This window comes from Cetorhinus maximus, chromosome 7 (genome assembly GCF_964194155.1).
Source record: "Cetorhinus maximus chromosome 7, sCetMax3.hap1.1, whole genome shotgun sequence".
Taxonomy (NCBI): Eukaryota; Metazoa; Chordata; class Chondrichthyes; order Lamniformes; family Cetorhinidae; genus Cetorhinus; species Cetorhinus maximus.
The window spans coordinates 70791412-70804430 of NC_135885.1; positions in this window are offsets into that span (position 1 = coordinate 70791412).

The window sequence follows — 13019 nt, forward strand, 5'->3', positions numbered from 1 at the left end:
GGAGTAGTCCTTGTCACCCATCCAGCCGGGTTGGGGCACTGAAGAGCCTCGGCACCTGGGAGTCTCTCAGGACATAAGCATCGTGGGAGCTGCCTGGGTACCTTGCACAGACCTGCAGAATTTGCATCCTATGGTCACACACTGTCTGCACGATCAAGGAGTGGAATCCCTTCCTGTTAACAAAGGCACCGGGCTCACCCGCTGGCACCTTGATGGCCATGTATGCAGTTGATTGCACCCTGGATGAGATGGAGCCCGGCAATCACTGCGAAGCTTTTGGCTCGCTCCACCTGGCTGGCCTTGTCCCAGAGGCAGTGGATGAAAGTCAATGCACGGCTGAATAGAGCGTCTGTCACCTGCTTGACACAACTGCGGACAGCTGACTGGGAGACTTCTCAAAGATCACCCACCGACCCCTGGAAAGAGCTGGAGGCATAGAAGTTGAGGGCAGCCGTGACCTTCAGTGCTACTGGCATGAGGTGCCCACCCACACAGTTACCACAGATCTCAGGGCCTATCATCTGACAAATGGAGGTGACTGTCTCCCTTGAGTGACGGAGCCTCCTTCGGCATTGCACCTCAGACATATTGAGGTAGTTGCTTCGCCACCTGTATACCCTGGCAGCAGGATAATGGTGTCTTCTGTGGCCTCTTCCACCTTGAACTTCCTGTTGGCCCTGCGCCCCTTGTGCCTGTGCCTGTGCTCCCAAAGGTGGCTCCCTTGGAGGCTGAATGTGGGCTCCTGGCCTCCTCCCCTTTCTAGCCCTCCCTCCTCAGAGGAGGTGCCTCCAGTGGAGAATACAACTCCCATTCCAAGGCTAAGGGAAGGCTTCCTGAAATCAGCAAGGCCCCAAAAATGTTTACTCCAGAGTCCTGACCTGAAGCCTGTTGCTCCTATCCAAGCAGCTTTGAAGAGTTTTGAAGTATTCCTGTTCACACAGGCAAGTAGCAGTAAGTTTAAACATTAAATGCCTCACAAATAACACTCGCGACCCCACTCACCCCTCTTATCCCACTCGTGGATGAGGTTTATATAAAGATGGCCACCCATCTGTCCGTTGCGCCCGTGTGACGACCTGAAGATCTCACGGGCCCCAAAAAATCGGTGTCAAAGGCCTTAACTTAGCCCATTAATTTATGGCAGGCACACATCGGAGATCATCGCACGCCCGCCCACCGAAATATTGCAATGGCACACGGTGACGTCGGGTCGCATGCCCAATGTCACCGCGCATCATTTTACACGCGGCTTGCGGGTCCTGCCCCCACAGGCCGACGAGAAAATTCTGCCCATAGTGTTCATAAGCGACATTAATACAGGGTTCAAAGTGGATCGTCAATGCCTCCAAAAGTTTCTGGGACTGGCCTTTCTTCTGCTGAGTGAGGTCTAGGGTGCAATAAAGCTTGTAGCACTCTTTCCCCAGCAGTAAAAACAGAATTGCTACTCTCATTCATTCAGGTTTCTTGTTTAATTCTGTGGCAATTTCACAGTGTTGACATTGAGACTGAAATAATTTCCAATTAATTTTCAAATCAGCCTTCATCTCCATAGGAGCAGGCGATGGGACATTAAAAGCCATATCGCCTTATCTAGTGGCCAATGTCCTGTACAAAGTTGCAGACTGAAGTTTTAATTATTCTCTGCTGTTTCTTACAGCTGCTGGCTCTCTTACAGTGATCAAAATCCACTCAATTTTAGCTGCACACTCCTGACACCACCCCTCCCGCCTCATGTTCCAAGTGATGGATGAAATGGCTTCTGCTCTCAAGCCTTTGTATACCACAGATACATCAGAGGTCACATGACTATGGCAAGCCTATGGCAGGCCACATTGCACAAAGGCACTTTTCCAAACAGATAGGTTCACTTACTTAGGAGACACCATTTTACATGCTGTATCTTAGATGTTTGGATGGACCACAGTTTGTTTAAAGGCAGTAATGCTTTTTGAAGTTGGCTGCTCCACCATTGACATCTGTGCCTTTAGCTCTGGAATTCCCTCCTTAAACCTCTCTGCCCTTTTATCTCTCTCTCTCCTCTTAAATGTTCATTAATACCTAGCTCGTGATCAAATATTTAGTCATTCATCAAAATATTCTTTGACACAGTGTCAATTTTTGTCTGATTATTTTCCTGGGTAGAGACTTGGCACTGTTTACTATGTCGAAGTAAACTGGACAATTTTTGGTGGGGAGGTGGGAGGGATTGTAAAGTATGTCCAGCCCACCGCCTTCCCACCCACCCCTGACCTGTTTCCCATAATATGGGGAGTTGGTAAGGCACTCACCAGCACGCCCGTCCTTAGGCCTATTGTGGCCTTTAAGTTGTAATTAAGGGCTTAAATCCACCTCCACTGCCATAAAATGCTAGGCAGTGGCAGGCAAGCGACAGTGTAAAGACTGCTTTTTCCAACGGTGTCGTAAAGATAGGAAAGAATGGGGGCGGGGTGCATCATTTTGGGGTGCCCTGTGACCATCTGGGGCACCCTCCCTAAGATGTTATTCTGCTTTGTTCCTCCCTGTCTGGCCTCCAAAACTTAGCCTCTCACCCCCCCCGCCTTTTCCCCTTCCCTATATTCTCCAGTACCTCTCTGCTTTAAAAGCGCAGGACTTGCTTGGGTCCGAATGCCATTGGCAATTTCCATGGGCCTCCTTGCCATCCCAACAGTGCTCACTACTGAGTTCTGATGCTGCTGGGACTGCTAATTTGGCTGATCTGATTGGCCGGCAGCTCTCAAGCTTCCTGTCCACTGAAGGGTAGAAGCTCGACCCTCAGCCTGTTTAGGCCACTCCAAGTGTGTTATTGCTGTGGAACAGGCTTTTAAGCCAGTCCGTTTGGAAATGGATTTCTTTCCGGGGGTGTGAGCAGTACAACCACCCCAAAACCTTCCCCCACCCCCTGGAAAATTCAGCCCTATATAAATGCAAATTGTTTGGAAGGCTCCATGTGAGGTTATGGGATAAAGGGGAATTAAACTGGCAACAAAATTGCCAGTATAGCATCTTTATGTGTTCAGTAACTGGCAAATTAGAGCTGTCACATTTGCAATCTCAACCAAGACTTACTAGACGTTCTCTGATTTTCTTGATCATTCAACCTTTCATCTCATAGTTTAAGGATTTTTTTTTGATGGTACTGTTCTATTCACAATCTGTTTTGGTTGAATACTAAAAAAAACCTTTACTTTTAATACAACTATAAGCTACAAGCATAGGCTAGTGAGGTTTCAAGCAGTACTGCAGCTTCAGAGCTTTCAGGAGTAATGTCTGAACATCAAATTGAGCACTTGCTATAAGAAAATGCATATTAAAGGTTTATATATGCACTTCCAGACATATGTTTATTCAAAATGGAAAAGTGAACTCTCTAACAATTTACTGACCCACAACAAACATGGGGAGCAATCTACCCACGTTATATTGAATGATGGCAAGTCAGCTGAACCCCATAACAATTTGCTCATGACAATGATGAAGTGCCAGGCTTTATGTTCAGGTGATACAATTTCCAGTGGAGCAAAGACAGATGCGCACATTGTAAAAATACTTGATGCAGAGTTCAGATTTGCCCAAGGTCGAGCTGCACTGTAACACTTTGGCTTGATTGTGTGAAAATAGAAAGCAGCACAGGTATTGTGATTTTTTTCCTTCATTCTGAGTCTGAAAATGCCTGATAAGTTAAATATGAGAAAATATTGAAAGAGGATGACAACGTTTGAGAAATTATTATTTTACTTTAGAGGATCATTAACTAAACATGATAAAAAATGTGATAAAAGCATCACGTCTAACCGTTCGACAGTGGTAATGCCAAACTATTATCAATTGATTTAGTTTTATCAATTCTAATTATGAAGAAATTGATCCACAATTTGATCGAATTGTCATATTTACAGTTGACAATACTTTTTGAAAGTATTAATTTGCTGAAAGACGTGAGGTGAATCTTCATGAAGATTCTTCCGCTTGCTGGCTATCACTATAGTGCAGAAATGCAGGAAGAGCAGCGCAAACCAATAGGATTTGTTGTGGCTCTCCTGCTGAATTTCTGGCAGACAAGCAGGGGAACCGCTGCAGAATTCCAAGCCCTTTGGCCTAGATTCTCCTTGAAATGATATTAATTCACTGCTGCTTCCTCTTTTCAGAAAATGTACACCTGCAGAGGGCACTATATGCTGATTTGTGAATCTGCTCATCTGCAATCCCATTGGTGCCTTGGTGCAAAAATTGTGAAATGTGTGTAAACAGCTGAATTACCTGGAAATTTCTGTGCAGCTTTTAAAAGGACAATTTGACCTGCACTCTTCTGCAGCAGACAGGGGGGAGAAACAGACTAGAGGAATGGTGCTTGGCCCTTTCACTTTGCTCTCTCGTAACATCAGTGCATGTTATGCCAATATTTTTATTTACTTGCACAACATTATGGCTCTACAGCTACCATCTGGACCTGGGGGCACAAGGATGTGGTACCAAGCCAGAGAAGAAGAGTCTAGAACTTCACTATTTCAGTCCTTCAAGCTCCCTTTTAAAGATTGAAGACTTTGGGGGGACTCCCCTTCCCTTCTTTATCTACCAATGGCACGAACATACCCTTCATCTTTTTAAAGAAACACTTTCATAAATAGCCCTTCATACTGCACTCTGGTCAAGGCTAGCTTGAACTCAGTTTTTTGCAATATGGCTACCGAACAACCCTTACAAAATTTATTTATCTGCTCAGCCTTCCTTGCACTTACCAGACTTCTCTCCCCACATTTCTTTCACTATTCCTTAATTGTAGAAAACCATAAACGTGTTCATTAAAAACTGCAGAAGCTTTCGTCTTACTAAATTCTATCAGTTGCTAACAGTTACATATGATACATATTTTCTAGTCATTCAGATTCAAATTCCTCAATGAACAGGCAATGAGGAAAAGCATAACTGTAACTTCCAGGTAAGGCTACACAATAATTGAACACCAGAATTCGTATGGGCAAATCATGTTTTTCACTGATTTGTTTTCATAAGTACAGATACCAAATGGGTGAAGTGTAGAGCAACAGTTATAAATCTGTATTAAGCTTAGTTTCATCATTAGAAGTTCTAAGGAGCATAGATGAAGCCAAGGATTTCCTCTATGTTAGGATTGTTTATTGTGGTATTAAAAGTAATCTGTGTGCTGTACTTATGTACGTTGAGACATTGAAGCAGTTTAACTCCCTCTGTTAACACTTTCAAAACTAATACATTCAATTATTCTAATAAGTGCAACTTTTAAAAATTAATGCTGTGTTTTCCATATTGCAACAAACCTGACCACATTCCTCAACCACAAGTTTTTTATATCTTGGAACTTCAAAAGAAAGCAATTTACATTTAGTGCCAATTACAGAACACATACTGGGCAAATTTAAATATTACTTTTTAAACTAGAAAACCCTGGATTCTTTGATGTACTCAGCATGGGTTTTTCTCAGCAGTAATCTTGTTAAGCTTTAACATCCTGAACATCATGCGAGCTTTTCATGGACAAAAACCACCGTTATTTTATAGCTACATTGATAAATTTTGGAAAAAGACTGTTAATGTAATTAAGGACAGTTATGTTAACTCTCACAATATGTGCAGATATTAATGGCCTCCCTGTGGCAGCTTTGGTGGCAGGAAGAACATTTAATTGGGCGAGAGGATGGCAGGTGGGCAATTGGTCCACCATCAATGAAGCCCTTAGGTGGACAATTAATGCAAAGGCACTCAATGTCTGATTGAGGAATCAGGCATCAGGAAGGGGGAGCCGATTGAGAGCCACCCACAGCCCTTGGTGTCGACCCTCCTGCACTCCCCCCCTACCCTGCGACCCGCACCCAGTGATCTCTGGCATGGGATCCAGTGACAATACTAGGCTTCAGGTGGTGCAGCCCGTTCAACAGAGCTGCTGGACTCTGATTGGCCAGCAGCTCTCAGCGGGCAGGACTTCTGCCCCCAGGGTCCTCGATCCCAGGGAAAGCCCTCCGCGATCCAGTTAAGTGTCTGAGGGGCACTTAATTTAGTGGGCCTTCCCTAAAAGGGGCATTTTGGCTCTCCAGCCAGCACACGAGACCTTTGTCACCTCCATTAAATACCGTCCCATGTTTCCTATACAAACAGTCCTTTGTAATATAGTAAAGTAGGTCAGTAATACAAAATTAATTAATACCCCATATAAATGCAGAATATGTCATAAGGCTTACTAAATAGATTGGAAGGTCTAATCTTTCTTGCAAAGTTAAACTGTGAGTGATTTGGGTTTCAGTCTTGTTTCAAATGGTAACAGACTATAGCCTTAATATTCCTCAGACAAAAACAGAAAATGTTGGAAACAGTCAGCAGGTCAGGGAGTTTCCGTGGAGAGAGAAATAAAGTTAGCATTTTAGATTGAGGACCTTTCATCAGAGTTCTGACTGATTTCTAATAGTTTTAATTTTTAGTTCAGATTTCCAGCATCTGCAATATTATGCTTTCGCATTAATATTCCTCATCTTTGAAAACAGTTAGCATTTGGGTCAGGATTATAACACGTATGGAAATGGGTGTAGAACTGTCATGCTAGGTCTCCACCTGAGTAGCACATCATCCTTTTTTGGTGAGGCTACATGTGGGACATAAGGAATAGGAGCAGGAAGAGACCATGCAGCCCATCGAGCCTACTTCATCATTCAATATGATCTGGCTGATCGTGGGCTCAACTCCACTTTCTTGCCTGGACCCCATATCCCTTGATTCCCTGAGAGACTAAAAATCAGTCTATCTCAGTCTTAAATATGTTCAATGATGGCGCATCGACAACTCTCTGGGCTAGAAAATTCCAAATATTAGCAACCCTTTGAGTCAAGAAATTTCTCCTCAACTCATTCTTAACAGATCGACCTCTTGCCCAGCCACCGAGTTCTAGATTTCCCAACCAAGAGAAACAACCGCTCAGCAACTAACCTGTCAAGGCTCCTTCATAATCATGAACGTTTCAATGAGATCACCACTCATTCTTCTAAATTCCAGAGAAAATAGACCCAATTTACTCAGCTTCTCATCATAGGACAACTCTCTCATTCCAGGGTCAATCAAGTGAGCCTTTGTTGCACTGCCTCCAATGCAAGTATATCTTTTTTTCCGGAATGAATCATTTCACACTTCTCTGCATTAAATTTCATCTGCCGATTGTCCGCCATTCCACTAACTCGTTTATGTCCTTTTGAAGTTCTACACTCTCCTCCCTATGGTTCATAATACTTCCAAATTTCATATCATCCACAAATTTTGAAATTGTGCCCTTTACACTAAGAAGTCCTCCGTTGAGGACATATCAGATATATCAGAAGTTTTGATGTGGAAGAAGAAACTGGCACAATAGAATAGAGGCCTTGAAGCAGAGTGCGAGGAAGTGTAGTCAAGGTAGCTGTGGGAGCCAGTGAGCTTATAATGAATGTTTGTTAATAGCCTGGTAAATATGGGTAAATTTCCAACTTTGTTGGTGAAGTAACCATTCATTGAGTGGGAAGAAGGATTACAGGATTCCTTTGGGAGAATATGGCACCACTCCACTTCTACAAAGGAAGATCTATCTGAGGCCTACCATATTTATACCATTTGAAGGCCAGTCAGCCATCCAGAGAGCCAATGTGCAGTGGAAGGGGGAATCGGGAGCAGGTGGCATCGCCGGATGGTGGCAAAAGTAGGGGGTTAAGGTGTTCGCACTGCAATGAGCGTGTGTGCTGCAGGGGTCAAAAAGGAGCAGCGGTACTTGCTCCCTAGGGACTAGCCAGGGAAAAGCATAAGTGTAAGTCAGCTGGAGAGAATGTACATGACTATGGGAGAGCCCATCACCATGGGCATAATCCATTCAATCTTCATGCCCCCCCCCCACCCCACACTCCTTCATCCCTGAGGAGGAGCAGCAGCTCAGAGAAAGGGAGGTTCAGGCAATGGTGGGGCACAGCAGGAACATCAGGAGAATCAAGAGACCCAGCCTCCGGGTGAGCTTGCAAGAGAAGGGTGCAGAGAGGTGGGTCAACAGCCTCCTGCAGGTAGAAGGGCCTATCTCTGGGATAGATCCACCATATAAGGCTGAACTATTTCAGATATCCGAGTGGCAGTGTCAGCACAGACTGAGATTCTCCAGGAAGGCAGTTACTAATTTACACACCATTCATCAGGACGAGCTGGGGCCCATGATGGTTAGTGGACACCCCATACCAGTGGTGCTGAAGATGATCATGGCTCTCAACTGGTCTTATCAGGAATCCACTGGGGACATGTATGGGATCTCCCAGGCTGCTGCTCATCATTGCATCAAGGAGGTGACCAATGCCATGCTTGAGATGGGCAGTAACTATATGCACTTCTGTAGTGATCTGACAGTCAGGTGGAGAGGTCCATTGGGTCTGGGGGCATCAGCAGGCAGAAGCCTTCATTATAAAGAAGGGCTTCCATTTCTTCAATATTCAACTTGTCTGTATGCATCAAAAGTGAATCATTCATATGTGTGCACAGTTCCTGGGAAGTAGCCATGACACCTACATACTTTGACAGTGCCAGATTCCACAGCTTTTCTACATCCACCCCCACCTCAGGAGTTATCCATTCAAGCCACAGCTACTCATACCTGTGAGGTATACTTGCACTGCAGCAGAGGAGAGGCACAATACCTGGCATACATTTGCTAGAGTAGCCATCAAGCAGATCATTAGGCTGCTGAAGATGAGATTCAGGTGCCTTGACTGATCCAGTGGAGTCCTGCAGAATGCCCCAGTGAAGGTCTTGCATATTGTAGTGGTCTGCTATGGCCTGCGCATCTTGTGCTGTTGATGGGGGATCATGGGTGCTTTGCATAATGAGGGCATCAATGATCACCATTCTTCATCCGATTGGGATGGTATGGAGGAGGCTGCTGTGTGACTTCAATTTTGTGAGAGCTTGTTGATGCCACACTCAGTGAAATGTTGCCTCAATGTCATGGACATGTATGCAACTATTCCAAAACCTTCACATACTTGGTAATGTGATTGCGCCTGACGTAACAATTCAAGTTACCAGACAATGACGAATAGGTGTCATATTCTCATTTATAAAAAAAGGGATGTGGTTTAATCAGACTTGTAACAATGACTAATGCTACACTCTTGCAAGAATCATTTGACATTATGATTCTTATAGGAATAACAGATGGAAGAAGAAAACAGATTAGTGTAGAAACTCGAGCATCATTGTCATTGTTAGTACATTGATGTTGCAGTACAAATAAATGAAATTGAGACAAACAGGAATGAACAGGCTTTGTGTGAAACAGTTAGTTCAACCTTGCAGAGGTCACTAATGATACCACACTTGCAATATTAGTATGAGGATTCTTCTAGATTTTTGTTTAAAGACATAAGTGTGTTTGTGAAGATTTACTATGTTAAATAGTTTTTCTAGAACATGTCTACAATTTCTCTATGAGCAGCAAGTAAATACATTATTATGAATTTGAAATTTATGAGATCATTATGTTTTGGAATGTCTCTTTAGTTCCTAGTAAAATGGAGGAATGAAGGGGGTCATGTAATCTGCTCCAAATTCTGCCCAATGACAAGCCTGCGTGGCTTGGTTGCTATGGGTACAGGGGTGTCCAGGCTGACCTACTGGGAAGAAGGTGCAAGATGTTTACACCTGCAGACAATGGCAAGAGCAGCTGTGCTAACTGTGGATAGACTTTCAGGGTGGGGTTTTCCCCTCTGTGGACTAAGTACAATGACGGGCGGGAAGCTCTCCCACATATACCCTGATATCACCTGGCCTTACACCCTGTGCAGTTTGCTTCCTCATCCTGTACACAGCTCCACTTAGCACCCACACAAAGCAGGCATCCTTATCATCTGCCTTGGCCTGCTTCCTGCTCACATCCTCATCTGTCTTCATGCAGACCAAGAATGCGCACAATAAGGGGGAGAGGTCCCAGGCCGGTGGTGGGATGCCAGAGATCATGGCCCTCATCCAGTATGAAGAACATGCAGTCCACCTGGCAAGAGAGGGCTGGGATCACGCCCGCAGTGACAGTGAGGTTGGGGGCAGCAACCCAAGTGAGGATCCTGCACCAGCTGACCCTTCAGACAGCGAGACTGTGGGTGCAATATTATGTCTTAGAATCTGTTGCCATGCACTCATTATCTCTACTCTCTTTCATAGGCATCATAGCCAAGCACCCCAGGGACACCAGGAGCCAGAACCTCATCTCCAGCCCTGAAGACACCTCAGATGAGGATTTTGAGGTCTCACTTGTGGAAGACCTGTCACAGTGCTCACGCACAACCCTCACCAGAGCAGAGACACACACCACGGTGGAACCTAGATCTAGAGCAGGCTCAGTGTCACAATCTGGTGAGAACACCACAGGTTCTGGTCAACAGCAGGCGGAGGCAGGGACATCCAAGGTCATGATACTCCGAGGACTGCTGGAGGCCAGGATTCTGCTGAATCTCAGGCAGATGATGAGCCTGTGGACTCAGCCTTAATGCAAATGTTGGAGCAGAGGCAGCAGACATGGGAATATCAGGCAAAGTTGTCAGTTGCATTCCACAGATTGCAACATACGATGCAGGGGTCTGTCCGCAGTCAGTCTGAGGCAACAGCGCCGGCATGCCAGCACACCGAGGTCAACACTGGTAGGGCGGTGGCTGCCATGGAGACCTTGGACCAGGACATAGTGTACTGTGCTGCTGCTACATCATTGTAGGCATTTGTGGCATCGACCTGTGGCTAAGCAAGAGGAGTCCAGGGCACCTAGATCTCAGTCCAGTTGCCCCTTCTCCTCAAGGATTCAGCCAGGGACCCGCAGGTACCCAGAGAGATGAGGACCAGCAGCTGAAAACCCCAGAGCCATCCACACAGGTGACTCTGGGAGTGTCCAGACGATCCCAATCCCCTCTGCCTGTGACCCCATCAGCTCCAGCTCCACAGGCTGACAGGACACAGCAGGACATCCAAAGCAGGCCAAGACCCTTCAGGTCTCGGACTTCCAGAGGACATCACAGACAACAGGACATAGCAATCAACAGGGTGCCTCCACCTCCGCTGTGGATGTCGGGGATGCACCCAGATGTAGCGGCAGGGTTAGGAAAATCAAGAAGTTTTAGGAGCACATTGGTGGCACAGGTTTTCACCACATGGATATACTTTACATCAATATAAATAGAATTGCACCCATTCCATATCTCCACTTGTGTATGCCTCCTCTGTGTGCTGTGCTGTGTTGTACTTGATCAAATGTCACACCATGTTCCCTCCGCGCACTTATTGCTGCTATCACATCATGTGCCTCTGGTCAATGCTGTGTGCAGCCATCTCATCTCAGTGTGTGTCCTTTCTCTGTTCATTACCGACATCAGTGATGTCTCACCCGCAATGGAAAGTGTGCTTGTGCCAAGCATCTCATCGACATGCATTGCAGGTTCAAATGACGTTCATTCTTGGCTGTGTAAGATGGAGGCTCATGTAATCCCCTGACTTGTCTGCATTGTGGGAAGGTGAAGATGAAGTGTAGAAGGAGAGATGTAGATGAGCATAGAGAAGGGTGACCTTTCCTTGAACTCCATGCTCTCTGCCATCCTTGTGCTCCTACCAGCCTTGCACATTGTCGACTCCACGAGTGTACATCTGCTAAGTTGATCAATAAGTGTGCATACCTCCCCAGCTCGATGTGCTAGAGGTCTGTCCCTCATGGGCATCCTTTTTTCCTGGTGCTGAAAGCTACAGCTTTAACCTTTTTGCAACTTGGAATTGTCTGCATAGTGCCCACAAGACTCTTGTCAAAAAGAAGGGATGTTGTGCTGGCCCAATTATCCTGCTTAGCCTCCCCTCCCTGAGCTCAGAAATGCTACACCCATATGGAGATGTGCTGTGGTCAATGGAACTGTTAAGCAAGGTCTCAATGCTCATATGTTAGCTTGATGGGAAGACAATGCTCAGTGCAGAAATGGGCTAGGAGTGAGGATGTGATGCAGCTGATGTGTGCTCTTCATTATCGACAAAGCAGAACCTTGAGGGCTCCATGGTGTGTCTGCATTTTCAGGGTTGCAAGGACTAGGGCTGACCATTATGAGAAACTGGTGATATCGAAAAGGAGGCTTTTTCATGTCTGTCAGGCAAATTTGTGAAGATAGTCATTGTGAGGTGAACTATGTCCATTGAAAGGTCAGGCTAACTGGAGCTCTGCATCCCTAACTGAGCGTGGAGAGTCTCAATGTAATGGGGATTAAGGTAACGCTGAAGACTGAATACTTCAAACAAGCGTTAACATCTGTTGAACATCCTCACCTTTCTTGGCCAAGTCTAGCGTAGCAGTATCACCATCGAAGTGACACATAAGGTGTTTTTCCGTTGCTGGAGAGGGATCTCCTTGAGGCACTTTGTCAGACTGAGGGTACACTGCAATGATTCCACTGAGGATTGCAGTGTGACTCCTGCCTCTTTTAGGCTATCTTAGTGACTGGGATGCTTGAAGAGGCAGCACCTTTTGTCTTGTGATGCCGGAACGACCTCCGCAGTTGTTACTTCACCTCAGCAAGGACACATGCCACTCAAGGCTTCATCATCCTTCAAAGGATGCAGACATTGTGAGCAGTATGTGTAAATACTCAACCCCAGGATGAAGAGGATGGTTGAGAAGGCTAGACACACTGGTGGTGACGTGGGCCCATCATGGAGAGCATAGGCTCGATGGGATAAGCACTGCTACTTGTTATCATTCTCCGGGAACCTGGTGGCTATGAGCAGCTCAGGTGCATGCCTGCCTTGTTTGGCCCATTCTATGGCTTCCTTCCCTGTGGCCTCGACTTCCTCAATCTCATCACCCTCATCCCTCTCAATGTCCTCCCATTTGGAGGAGGCATGCAGCTCCTCCACCTTGACATCGGGCAAATCCTCCTCTGTTTGCAGCACCAGGTTGTGCAGGGCGCATCAAACAAGGATGATCCGTGAGACTCTCTGGGGAATGTACTGGAGTGATCCACCAGACCTGTCAAGGC